We start from the raw sequence: 14,136 nt of genomic DNA on the forward strand, positions 1-14,136 counted from the left end.
GTGAATGTCTATCCTGTGGACACAGAATTACGCCGCTGTACAAGAAACAAAAATCCCCTCAAAGACTCAATTTATAATTGTCCAACTCATGTATGTAATGTTTAGTAAGTGGATTAGTTATTGAAGATTGTTTCAGGGACTAACAGGGGGCTGGACGTGGTGATTGTCTCTTTAAGGGCAAAACAGCAGAGTAAGGGTCACATGGTCTGTGCGACCAATCGGGACCTGTCATAATCCCCACGACGACCCGGGGAAACCATCATTGATCTCCCCATGAGACTCCTGGAGAAAGACTTTCCAAGATAGGGGATGGAGACCATACACCTCGGGCTCGGTATGAACTAAGATAAAAGCTGGCCCAAAGCAGGGCCTGAGGTGGTTAGTTCTCCCAGCAAGGATTGTGTTGAGAGTGATATGCTACCTTGAGCAGAACTTTTAAATAAAACTATATTCAATTACTACCAACTTCCTCTGAGTTATTAAAGGACCCGAAGTGTGGAATCACATCAATGGGTGGAGTTCTCCTCGGCAGAGGCGTTTTGGGAAATAGCTATAGCCATAAGGCTGCTGTTTTCTTATTAATAAATACCTTTTGTGCTTCTAATGAAGTCTGAGGAAGTGTATATTTACACTGAAACCTGCAGTTCCAGTTGAGCAGGATTCTCTTTCCTGACATTGAGAATGAGTTGCTCAGGGAGTGTAGCAGTGGACATCTATTCAAACACATGCCAAGTGTAGATGGGTGGAATTTAATGCCCTTCCCCTTGTGGTGAGTTTGGGACTGGAGTCATTTAATTGGGTGGGAGGGTGCAGGGTGGGGATCCACTGTCTTCCCATCCCTGCCTGGATCCCCCACTATGGGGGTTATCATTGACCAGAAACAGAACTGGACTAGCCATTTAAATACTGTGGCTACAACAGCAGATTTAGAGGCTAGATATCCTGCAGCAAGCAACTCACCTTCTGACTCCCCAAATCCTGCCCACCATCTACAAGGCACAAGTTAGGAGTGTGATGGAATACTGCCCACTTGCCTGGATGAGTGCAGCTCCAACAACACTCAAGAAGCTCAACACCATCCAGGACAAAGCAACTCATTTGATTGGCATCCCATCCACAACCACTCACTTCTTCCACCACTGATGCACAGTGGCAGCCATGTGTACCATCTACAATATGCACTGCAGTAACTCACCAAGGTTCCTTTGACATCACCTACCAAAAGCACGACCACTATCATCTTGAAAGGCAAAGGAAGAAGCCACCTGTGAACACCACTGCCTGGAAATTCCCCTCCAAGTCACTCACCACCCTGACTTGGAAATATATTGCCGTTCCTTCATTGTCATTGGGTCAAAATTCTGGAACTCCCTCCCTGACAGCACTACGTGTGAACATACACCATATGGACTGCAGCGATTCAAGAAGGCAGCTCACCATCACCTTCTCAAGGACAACTCAGGATGGGCACTAAATGCTGGCCAAGTAAGTGACGCCCACATCTCGTAAATGAATAAAAGATAAGCGACTGGCAGGAAGAACTGGCATCCTCATCCTGCCATCAATCCAGGCCCTTAGGTGGGAAATTAAATTAAATTCAGTCTGTCTGTTTCTCCCTCTATACATGTTTGACGTGTTGAAGGTTTTCCATTGAATGTGCGCTGTACAAAAAGTTACAAAAGCAAAACAAAATGTACTAATATTATATAGTAGATTTTAGATTTGTCAAAAAAAATGATTAGCTTTAATATTCTGTAATTTCTTTACCAGCAATTGCCTATTTAGATCTTGTTGGTGAATCTTCTATCTGGCTGCAATAAATTCTCCAATGTTTCCATTGCACCTTAGATGAATTGGCTTCACTGTATCCTTGGTATGTGGAACTGTTGTGTTGAGCATTTGAGGAGATGAGGTTAAAATATGCACAAATAAATATAAGATAGTCACTAATTAATCCAGTAAGGAATTCAGGAGAGGCTTCTTTACTTGGAGAGTATTTAGTATGTACAACTTGCTACCATAAAAAGTAGTTGAGGTGAGTAGCATTGACACATTTAAAGAGAAATTGGCTAAATATGTGAGGTGTTGAAGGATATGCTGATCAGGTTAAATACTGTAATTGGGAGTCAGCTCATATGGAGCATAAACAACAGCGCAGGGTCTATGGGCAAAATGGCCTGTTTCCATTCTGTCATCACTGCAGGAGATAGAGCGGCACAGCGGCACAGTGGTTAGCACTGCTGCCACACAGCGCCAGAGATACGGGATTGATTCCAACCTCGGGTGACTGAAGTTCGCACATTCTCCCCGTGTCCGAGTGGGTTCCTCCGGCTGCTCCAGTTTCCCACCAGTCCAAAGATGTGCAGGTTGGGTGGATTGGCCATGATAAATTGCCCCTTAGTGTCCAAAGGTGGGGTTATGGACATGGGGCAGGGGAATGGGCCAAGGTAGGGTGCTCTTTCAGAGGGTCGGAGCAGACTCGATGGGCCGAATAGCCTCCTTCTGCATTGTAAGGATTCTATGATTCTATAGAGGGAAAAAGCTTTCAGAAATGACACAAGTCCACTTACAGCAACTTATGCTGTAGCTGTTCATACAGCCTATACATACAGCCTAAAGAACAGCTACTTGTCTCTAAGTGCTTCCAAAGATGAGGGAACATTGCAATTCCTCTTTTATCCAGCTGACTGGACTGCCTGCTGTCTACACGGTTGACAGCAGCTCTCAATTTCTATGGCATTGTCCACATCTTTAATGGAAGTATTGTGCAGAAGAAAACTTTGTGATGCGTTTGACAAGATGCTCTATAAATTGACTGGAGAAATTCTATTTTCAATGTTCAAAATAAATGTTTGTGCATCTGGGTTGCGAACATTTTCAAATAGGGGAATCTCTGATGGACACAGGTAAACCATTAGTTACATTTGGAAGGACTGAAGAGAGAGGAAAAAGAGACAGCAAGTGCAACAAAACCTTCTGGCAAATGGAACCACACAATAAAATATAACTTTCGAGAGACCCACATGGTGACTCTTGTCACACAATGGATCATTTTTGACCAGTGTGTTATTCCAATTATCAAACAGCTGCTCCATGAGGACTTTCCTTCAGAAATACAGAGTTTCCAAAATGTGGAAAAGATTCAAAACAAAGTGGATCAATAGTTGCTTGGAGTCAGCAGACATTTATGTCTTAAAAATATGAGGACAATTTAGGTGGTAAAAATGATGGATAGACCATTCCCAAGTAAACTAGGTGAATAGGTCATACAAAAATAAAAGTAAAGGTGAACATTAAGTAAATATATATATATATATATATATATATATATATATATGTAAACATAGATTTAAACACTAAAGAATTCTCAGGACATAGATGAGTAAAAAACTATACAGAAATATGATGTATGCCACAGACACTCTTCAGATATTGGGGTTGAAATTATTTTGGGCCTATTTCAGTCTGTTGTCGAGAGAATGCAGTGTGAAGTATGATCTGAGGTAAACTACTCCTTGCATCTCATACTGACTTACAGGACAAATGTATTGAGCGGTATTTAATGGAGGTGACTGGGGTCTCACTTATTAGTCGGACTGCTGGTGAAAGCTCCGCATCACATCTTTACAGAAAGTCTCGCTCCATTTTCTACCACTTAACTGGCCAGCAATGGACCTCAGGGGTTGGGCTTGAGATTGAGGGGAGGGAGTGGGGAGGGGATGGTGGAATGGGGGTGGTGGAAGTCCCCCACATCAAGAACTGCCCAGCCAATCAGAGGCTCTTCATTGCTCAGCAGCATCAGCTTGGAGACAGTGGTTACGGCTTGTAGTTCAGCCACCCAAGGCTGCAGTTGAGTGATACTGGAAGGGGGAGGTTGCTGGTTGAGGGTCATAGAAGTGGAAGGAGGGTGCTCAATAGCAAAGGTGCGGGGCTGACTGTCGGAGGACCCTCCCTTTCTCAATGCCAGGCCCTGGATCAGGCACTGAATGCCTTTGAATGAAAGAGCTCCAGGAAGTTGATAAGCTGACTCACATACCAACCCTGACCAATGGGGCTGTTGTATGAAGGGTTAACAGATGAGATATGCTAATGCATTACATAGATGATGATGTGCCAGTAAAACTAGTCATTCATATGTTAGACTCACATGAGAGAGGTTGGCATCATGCCTACGAGCTATGTGCCTACCCTGTAATCTGTTTGGAATTAGAACTAAAAAAAAATTCTCCCATTTTGAGACTAAGTGTCATGGCGGGGCATGAACGTGGAGTGTTCCCACTGCTGAGGCTGGCAGGAAAACACTGCCAACTGCTGAGCAGATACCAGAGTATATGCCGGGGCTGGTTTAGCACAGGGCTAAATTGCTGGCTTTGAAAGCAGACCAAGGCAGGCCAGCAGCACAGTTCAATTCCCGTACCAGCCTACCCGAACAGGCGCTGGAATGTGGCCACTAGGGGCTTTTCATAGTAACTTTATTTGAAGCCTACTTGTGACAATGAGCGATTTTCATTTCATTTCAGTCTGTCCACCAACCAAGTTTCACACCCAGAGTCCAGGATGGGATTTTTCAGTCTTTTCAGTTGACAGGATCATTTAGTTGACTGAAGTCGACCCTGGCCCGGTGGCTGGATGAGCAAGGAGCGTGAATTCAGCGGGACCAGAAGATCTCGCCGATGACCAATGGCAAGCTGCTTCTGCAGCGGGAAAACTCACTGCGAGGTGGCTGGAAAATATTGGCCATGGAGTTAAAAGAGACATTGGTATTATTGAAGAAACCGCAGAGTGAAGAACCTTTGAAAGCATCTTGAGAAATGGTGATGGTAGAAGGAGAAATATTAGAGAGAGATAACGTTGTTTGCACCTAGTGAATGTGGTGATATGCATATGCAGAGTAATGTATACAGCTGTATATACGACCTCTGACGAGCAGGTGGGGACAGACATCCACCATGTGACTCCAGAGATCGGGCAGTTAGTAGTAAGTCATACTAGAGGACAGTCGCCTTAGAAGTGGCTCCAGGAGAATTCACTTACCGTTACCGTTTGTATCATAGTTTCTTGAGTTATATTTCTACGTGTTCATTTTGTCAATAAACTGTCTTACTCGTAAAAACTAAGTATTCTGTGTGCATCTTTACCACAGCCACAACAGAGAACATAAACAGTGAGCAGACCCTGAACTTTCCCTACCTATTTCACTGCCTCGAGGGCCTACAAAGAGGCCAGCAGTGGAAATTATAGAAACGGCATTTTCTTCAGTACTGAGCAGCATCATGTCCTCACAAGAAAGAGTCAAGTTTCAAATTAGTTCCTTTCTTTATGAAGTAGGTCCGATAGCAGATCTTTCAGATCGGCTGTTAAAACAATGGCCCTTTTTCCACAGCCTTGAAATTCCACAGGGGTCTCCCTTCCTAGCTTTGACAGGAGACTGGCAGAACTCCCAAAAAATGTCGAAACCCGGGGGACGACACTTTGAATGCTGGGTGCCCCGAAGTGCAAGGGAGGGAGATGATGATAGGTTGATCATGCTGGAGAAAGGAGTAATGAAATCCCAGGGTGGTGAAGATCCAAGGTTTTCTTCTTGGAAAACGAGGAGAAATGAACTGGCTCGCTGCTAAAAGTTGCTAGCTTTTGGCTCTATTTTGAATACGAAATTCCCCCTGCAGTCCTGACCATCAATTAACATCACTACAAAAAAAGATTACTTTTCATCCTCACATAGCTGTCTGTGAGATTCTGCTGGCACAAATGTCACTGCTGTTTTCTACATTAAAGACGTGACTACACTAAAAAAAAAACGTCATTGATTGTCGAGCGCTTGGGGCAACCTGTAACATAAATGATGCTATATGCAGTTTCTTTGTATTCCTTTCTGCAGTGACCTTTAGAACTCCATGGACATTACCCCATGTTGACAGAGATGAAAAATATACAAATTGAAGAAACTGGACGTGAAAAATATAAAATGCTTAAAAGTTTTTTTTAAATCTCCTCAGTAGAAATTTTATTGCAGTGATAAATGCACTGGTATAAAATTACGATTCATAAGTACAACTTAGCCGGGATTCAAACCTGGGACACTGGAGCTGTGAAGCAATTGTGCTAACCACTATGCTACCGTGCTATGGAAGGATGTTCTAATCTTGGGATCTGCTTTATTGGCAGCCGGCACAGGACAAGCTGGTCACTGTGGACTGTGAGTACTCGGCAGACCCAGCTAAATTAGGAGGGCTAATGTCCTTCAGTGCAGTGTTTTCAAAAGTGTGGGTCGCGACCCGCTGATCATGGGATGCTATAAAATGGGTCGCCAATAGGTCATCAGATATAATTCCCAAAAACTGCTTGGCCATTTGTCTCTGTTTACTCTCTGGATAAAATCTTGCAGCAGTACAGTGCTTGATCACATGAGGCTATGTAGAAGCCGGTCTTGTGGGCAACCTTGCCTCCCCCGGTCACTGTTACAGTCATCGCCACTGACACAGCCTCCAGAAGTGACTCCTGTTTCTGCAGCAGCTGACCGACCAGGTTAGTCAGCACCTGCAACTAAAGCTGAGGAGTTCAAAAGAAGAATCAATTCTCTTTCAATTTCTTTCCTGAACATACTCCTTCTGTATGTTGTCGCTACGACCAAGAAAGCACGACAGCGCCTATACTTCCTCAAAATTAAGGAAATTCGGCGGGCCACATTGACTGTTTGCAATTTTTACAGATGCACCACATAAAGCATCCTATCTGACTGCATCACAACCTGGTATGGCAACTGCTTGGCCCAAGACCGTAACCAACTACAAAGCTGTGAACACAGCCCCTTGCCTCCCATCCATTAACTCAACTCTGTCTATACCTCTGGGTTGGGAAAGCAGGCAGCAGAATCAAACACCCCTCCCACCCAGGTTATTCTCTCTTCCAACCTCTACCATCGGGCCAGAAGACACAAAAGTCTGAGAACACGCACCAACAGATTCAAAAACAGCTTCTTCCCCACTGTTAACAGACTCCTGAATGAGCCTCTTATGGACTGAACTGATCACTTTATGCATCTTCTCTACTGTTGTTTGCACTATGCTTCACCTGATATCTATGTACATATAATTACAGTGGGCATGATTCTCTGGCCTCGTTGGGCTCTTGCTCAAGCGTAACGAGGCCGGTGAATAGTGGCTGAGGCCAAAAACGAGATCCGTGCCAGGCGTCAAATATTTTGCGATGCAACCAGCCCGCTCCTGTAGGGAGAATCGGGATCTCGCTGTAGGGTTGCTGGAAACCAATCACCACCTCTTAAGCCCCATTTCCATACAATTAATGATTGCCACCCCATATCCAACGGTCTCCCGTCATTCAGAGGCCTCCCCTGGAAGTGCCCACGCTGGCGCCGATTCGTACTCCTTTTGAAAAACATGAACCTAGTGGAAGAGCTTCTGTGGGGAGCCAAGGAGGTGAGTTGCCATCTTTGCTCACAGGCAAGGAGCCCAGGGGGCTGATGGGCTTGCCACCCCAGTGATCGGTGGGTAACCTTCGGCTAGGGGTGGGGGTTCCTCCACAGGAGTGGGCCACCATGGCGGTATAGGGGGGGTGCACTGGGGGGGGGGGGGGGATTAATTGCGGGGGAAACCACTCATGTCAACCCCATGCCAACCCCTGGATCGTCTGTGTCTCTGTTCCGGGGGGCAAATCCTGTCCCTGCCTGTCTGCCCCAACGACCAGCCGACTGCTGAGGACTCTGGCTGCCCGGCAGATGGCTATTGCTAACAGGGAATTAGCGATTATGGTTAGGTGAGCACATCACACATCCCATGTGGATTCCCATGGGTGGGCGGGCCTGGTAGCATGTGGGAGCCATTGCATTACACCTTGATGCATGGTCACTGTGCTTGAGCAATGCGGGAAGCAACACCACATACGCGACATTCGAACACCCAGGGGATGGTATGCAGCTCCGGGGACATGTCTACGGCTGATGGGTGGGTGAGCGTTACATGGAGGGGGAAGGGAGATGGCTGGAGAGATGGAAAAAAGGGTCTGGAGGTCAGCCCACATTGCAGAAGGAAGTGACAGAGGCATCATAATGGTTGTACGAAAAGGTGTTTAATTTGTTGTACAAACCCCACTCACGATGGTGCCACCCGCCATTTCCAACTACCCCCCCATCCTCTACCTACCCCACCACTTCTCCCCTCCCCTGGTGCCCTCTGTGATCCTCAACCTGCTTTGCTCTACTAGCTCGACCGCTATGTCTTGGTGTTTCCCCAGAATGCACATCAGAGGTGGAGGCAGCCAGCTGCTAACCTCATCCCGTGGCCTTCGATGCCCATGGTGGGTGTTTTCTGGGGCTCTGTGCCAGAGGGCCCCAGCTCACTTGTCCGTGGAATATGCACAGCTGTGCTGGCCTGTCCCAAGTGCTGACCTGGAGATGCAGCCTCATCAGAGGGGTGGAACTCGGGGGAGCTGGTTGCTACCGTCGCCAGTCCATGGGACGGCTTTGCCTTGGCAACCGGCCTCCCTCCTCCTGATTGGTGCTGATAGGTCCCTGGGGATGGAGGGACAGATGGTTCATGGCCTTGCTGCCCCTGCATCATCTGTTCTGCCAGCCCTGGCGGTTCCCCATGGTCTGCACCATCGTGTTTTTTTTTAGATAATATTTTATTGAAGCATTTGTAATTTTCACAGTTTAACAAATTTAACAAATTAACATTCTGAACAACCTAGTGGCCCGATGCATGCAACCACATCACAATAACATACCCAACTACCCTCGCCCTAGCTCCTAACTATCCGTATATTAGATTTCTTGTCCTGATTTAACACTGCCATACCTCCCATTTTCTCCCCCCCACCCTTTTCCCCTCGCCCCCCTTTCTGCTGATGTTCAGTTTTCTTTAAAGAAGTCGATGAATGGCTGCCACCTCCAAGCAAAGCCATGAGTTGAACTTCTCAAGGCGAACTTAATCTTTTCCAGCCTGAGAAACCCTGCCATGTCGCTAACCCATATTCCTGAATTTGGAGACTTTGAGTCCCTCCATCCCAGCAAAATCCGTGTTGCACCATGGTGTTAATGCCCTAAGCGATGCTCCTCAGTGACTGGGCCATGCTCTGCTGTGCCTCAGCCACACCCACCTGCCACTGGGACAAGCTCCACAGTGCCTTGGCCGTTCCCATCAGAGAGTGGGACATGTCCCTCACAACCTCATCAAGGTTGACCTGGTACTGGATGACATCCCCCAGCTAGTTGGACATTCTGCCGAGATTCTCAGCCATGGCCATCATCGTCTGCGTGATGCCTTGGACATCTTGGGCAGGATACTCCGACCCCCCGTCGGGCTGGAGAATCCCCGAGGGCGGCACAAATCCCGTCCCGCCACCCTGCCGCCAGCTGCCGTATTCTCCAGCGCCAGTTTTCGGGTGGGAGGCGGGGTTCACGCCACGCCGGTTGGGGGCTGTTGGCCGTGCCCCCCCCCCCCCCCCCCCCCCCGGCAATTCTCCGGGCCCCGATGGGCCAAGCGGCCATCCATTTTTGGACAGTCCTGCCGGCGTGGGGAGCACATTGTCTCACATGGCGGGACCTGGCAGATAATGTGCAGACAATGAGCCTGCCACTCATTGCCGATGCCATCTCCTGCGGTCCGAGCCTCTGGGACTCCTCCAAGCGGCTATGGATCTGCTGGAGTAACACTGCCATCTCCCTCTGAACGTCCAAGTTGCTACCAATCCTCTCCATCAGCTCCGGGTACCTCTGTACCACAGGTTCAGCATCAGGCTGGGATCCAGCTGGGTCCTGGGATTCAGCAGCCCTCTGACTGTGTCTCCCCTTTCCTCCACCTGATATGCTTCATCAGTGGTGTGGTTTCACCAGATTGTGCCCCGGATGCCTGTCCATTAACATGTCCCACAATGGTTTGTGTATCTGCGCTTGTGGGGGTGGGGGGGGGGGGGGGGGGGAAGCGTGGGGATGACAGCTGTGCCATGGCAATGGTTGCATGTTTGGAGCTCTCCTCCGAGGTGTTCTCCTCAGAGTCAGGAGAGGGGGTCGCTGGGATAGGCCAGTGCCTGTAGGAGCTGCAGGAGAATGGACATGTAGTCAGTGGGACGGATGTGTCAGTAAGGCGATCACTACTCATGTTTGACAGGTCCCCATGGTGGAGCCTCCGCGTGGCTGACCGATCTGTCCTTGGCCACCCCGGTCATTTCCAAGGCACGTTCCTCGAAGGAAGTGAGGATTCTTATGTCCGGCACTCCTCCACCAGGCTGGGCACTTTTCTGACGGTTATGGGAGAGCTTTTCCTGAGGCGTCACTCAGAGGGCATCATTAGCCACATGCGTGGTTCACAGTGGTGGGGGGCTTGGTGTCTATTCACTTGTGCTGTACCGTGTAGGTCGTTGAGCTTCTTCCTGCACTGCAGACTAGTCCTCCTGGTCACACTGCCCGAGCTGACTGCTGCCAACATCTCATCCCCACTGACTGCCTTGTGGCTGATTCTCTGGGAGCCATGAGGGAACAGGACATCCCTCCTGGCCTAAACGGTATTTCGCAGCCTCCCCAGGTCAATATCTCCAAATCTTGAGACGACCATTGTCTTGGGCGCCATTATTGCTGGGGTTGGCTAAGCAAGTGCAGCTTAACTGCTGCTCAACCTCATTAGCAGGGTTGCCGGCAAGCCTTCATTTGTGGTGAGAAGGCCGTGAGGCCTCGTTAAGTGGATCAATTAACATTGAATTGAATAGCATTGCCGGCCTCTTCGTACAACATTGACAATGGTTTCATGGTCACCATTAGACTTTTAATTCCAGATTTTTACTGAATTCAAATTTCACCATCTGCCCGGATTCGAACCTGGGTCCCCAGAGCAGTGCCCAGGGTGTCTGGATTACTTATTAATCTTGACCTCAAAACGGAAATGAGGAGGAATTTCTCTTCTCAGAGGGTTGTTCATCTTTGGAATTCTCTTTTCCTTCCAGCAGTAGAGGTTGGATGTATTGAAGGTTTAGCTCGTCAGATTTTTGATTGAGAAGGGGCTGGCAGGAAAGTGGATGTCTGGCCACAACCAAATCAGGGGCTGGTTTAGCTCACAGGGCTAATCGCTGGCTTTGAAAGCAGGCCAGCAGCACGGTTCGATTCCCATACCAGCTGTGCCGGAATGTGGCAACTAGGGGCTTTTCATAGTAACTTCGTTGAAGCCTACTCGTGACAATAAGCAATTTTCATTTCATCAGCCAGGATCTTACAGAATGGATGAGCAGCTCAATGGGCTGAATGGCAGAAGCCTGCTCCTATTTATTATGATCTTATACCTTCATCCGGGCTTCCACGATAACACTGAGATGTTGGGTGTTTTCTGCCTACACTGTTCTTGTATCAGCCACTGGACGCGGTATCATGGATATATGTCGACATAAAGTTGGCTAACACTTCAAGTTTAGAAAGAATACGTTGTCAGCTCTCTGTGAAACCCTGTGCTAAGTCAGAACTGTACCCTTCCCTGCTCTTTGACAGTGACACAAGACAGGCCTGTCTATGCAATGAGCATCAATGTTTTCCCTTAGGTTACCCGTCTGCCCCGAAGCATGGGGGTACCAAAGCCCACAGGAAAACGCTGCCCATGGCATCTGTCCTCCTTTTGACTGTCATTACTGTGGTCTCCAGCACCCCATCTGGAACCCCTGTGCCAAATGTGGGATATTTAACTAAGTCTTTCCCCTTCTGTCTTCCACGCATGGCACAGTAGCACAGTGGTTAGCACTGTTGTTTCACAGCTCCAGGGTCCCAGGTTCGATTCCCGGCTGGGACACTGTCTGTGCGGAGTCTGCACGTCCTCCCCGTGTGTGCGTGGGTTTCCTCCGGGTGCTCCGGTTTCCTCCCACAGTCCAAAGATGTGCGGGTTAGGTGGATTGGCCATGCTAAATTGCCCGTAGTGCCCTAAAAAGTAAGGTTAAGGGGGGGGGTTGTTGGGTTACGGGTATGGGGTGGATACGTGGGTTTGAGTAGGGTGATCATGGCTCGGCACAACATCGAGGGCCGGAGGGCCTGTTCTGTGCTGTACTGTTCTATGATTATTATTATTAAGCCACCTGTTTTAATATAACCTGATAGATTAATTCTTTTGTGTTGCTAACTGTTTGAGACCCGCATTATGAGCTGGCAGCTGAGCATTACAAAAGCAGCTCAAGACTGCACACATACACTAATTCCGTGCGAAACACACTATATTACATACATTAGCCTGGAAAGTGCTGTGAGCAATGTTATCACCCAATACCTATTATCCTTGCATTAAACTCCTTTCTGTTGCTTTATTAGAATGGCCCTGACACAGTAAATAAGGAAGAACTGCTTTCACAGGCAGGAGAGTCAGGAACCAGGGGATGCAGATTAAAGATAATTGGCAGAAGAGCAAAGTTGAAGAGTGGAAGATTAAGATTCATTATTTTCTACACTGCTCGCTGTTATCAGCTGGAATACACTGTGAAAAGAAGGCGAAAGACGATTCACTTGTGATATTCAGAAAGGAAATGGGATAAGGTAAGTGGGGCCAGGGTTGTTCAGGCCAATCAGCAGCTTCCTGTGAGGGTCACCCTCATAGAAGGGCCAGCGGAAATGCAGCAACCACCCCTCCCTCCTCCCCTGCACTGACTAGCCCCACAGAGTGCCCGATTAGGGTCGGTCCGCTGGAGCCCGCAGAGAGGCTGCCAGAGTTTACCAGTTGGTCTCCCCAGGCCCACGTGCCACAGGTAAAATGTCAGAGGCAGCAGGAAGAGCCCCTTAAGCGGCCATTAAAATGGCACAATTAGCCTCTGTGTCCACCACCTTCCCCATCATGGACAGAATGGTATGGCAGCGGGAAGGAAATGGATACTCCACTCCCCTTTCTCCCCCCCCCCTCCCCCCTGCAGCCCTCCCCCCTGATTTTCCAGCCCTCCCTGCCTCCTAGCCCATTCCTGCAGACCCCATAAAATTCAGCCCTATAATTCTATGATCACCAAAAAAAATAAGTAAAAAGCTCCATTAAAATGACGGTGATAGGAGTTCAGTGTCAGCACATTCAGCATTCTTTAAATATTACTGCTTTCAATAATTTACAGACTATTTTATCTGAATCATATAGAGACCTAGTTGCTTCAAGTGATCACCTATTCGTTGATTCTGGGGTGAAAGGACAGAGATGAGCTGAATAATAAGTGCAGATTTCTCTATTGAACGCTATAGATGGGATTAGGGAAGCGTTAACCAGTGCAAAGGATCCCAAAGGACCCCAATAATTGGAACAATGTTTATATTTATATTAATCAGAAGTCAGCAAAACAGCGAGGATTGATTACCTAATTAATTGAGTTCTCAAAAAACACAGCGCAGGTCTCAAATTGATTATTTTGAGTGTAGATATTGCTGACCATGGCTTTTCGATAAATAAAACGCTAACACTGATGCTCAAATTTAAAGTCCAAGAGATGGCTGAATGGGAAATGCAGTCGGTGATAACTGTCACCTGAGATTTACTGCACAGCTGCACAAAAATAATTTCCCCACTAGACCTGTTCCTGTTCTAACTCACCATCTGTTCAGGCAGTGCGCAGTTCATAATTTATTATTCTGACACACCAATTGTTTATAAATGACATGCTGATGACTGTTGATCCACATTTACAGTCATAAGTAATCGCAGCACATTTCCATTCACACAAGGTTACATATTACATTATTTTGGATATTCAATTGTCTGACAATAAGCAATTCTCCAGCGTGGACAAATCTGGTTTTCCCTTCCACTGAGTTGTCTTCTTCAATCTAAGTGTCGCGCTGATGCGATGCATTATCGCACTTGGAATGGAGCTAAATTGTTCCATATTTTTAACGTTGGACTGCTGACTTTTCTGTATCTGTATAAATGCTGCATCTTGCATTAATTGTCTCAAGGTCTTTTTCTGGTCAATTTGCAAATGGGACATTTGAGAACTTATGGACAATTCCACTTTCACCTGATGGAGGTTACTTATGACGTGCAGGATCACACTGGTCACACTCAAAGTGAATCAAAATGAAATAAAGGAATACAAAGATCTCAGCTGTTTGGTTTGGTGGCTTCCCTTCAAATGTGATCTGACGGGAGAAGCACTAAGTGGGCAGCACAGTAGCATTGTTGGGTT

Source organism: Scyliorhinus canicula, chromosome 6, assembly GCF_902713615.1.
Source record: "Scyliorhinus canicula chromosome 6, sScyCan1.1, whole genome shotgun sequence".
In the NCBI taxonomy this organism is placed as follows: domain Eukaryota; kingdom Metazoa; phylum Chordata; class Chondrichthyes; order Carcharhiniformes; family Scyliorhinidae; genus Scyliorhinus; species Scyliorhinus canicula.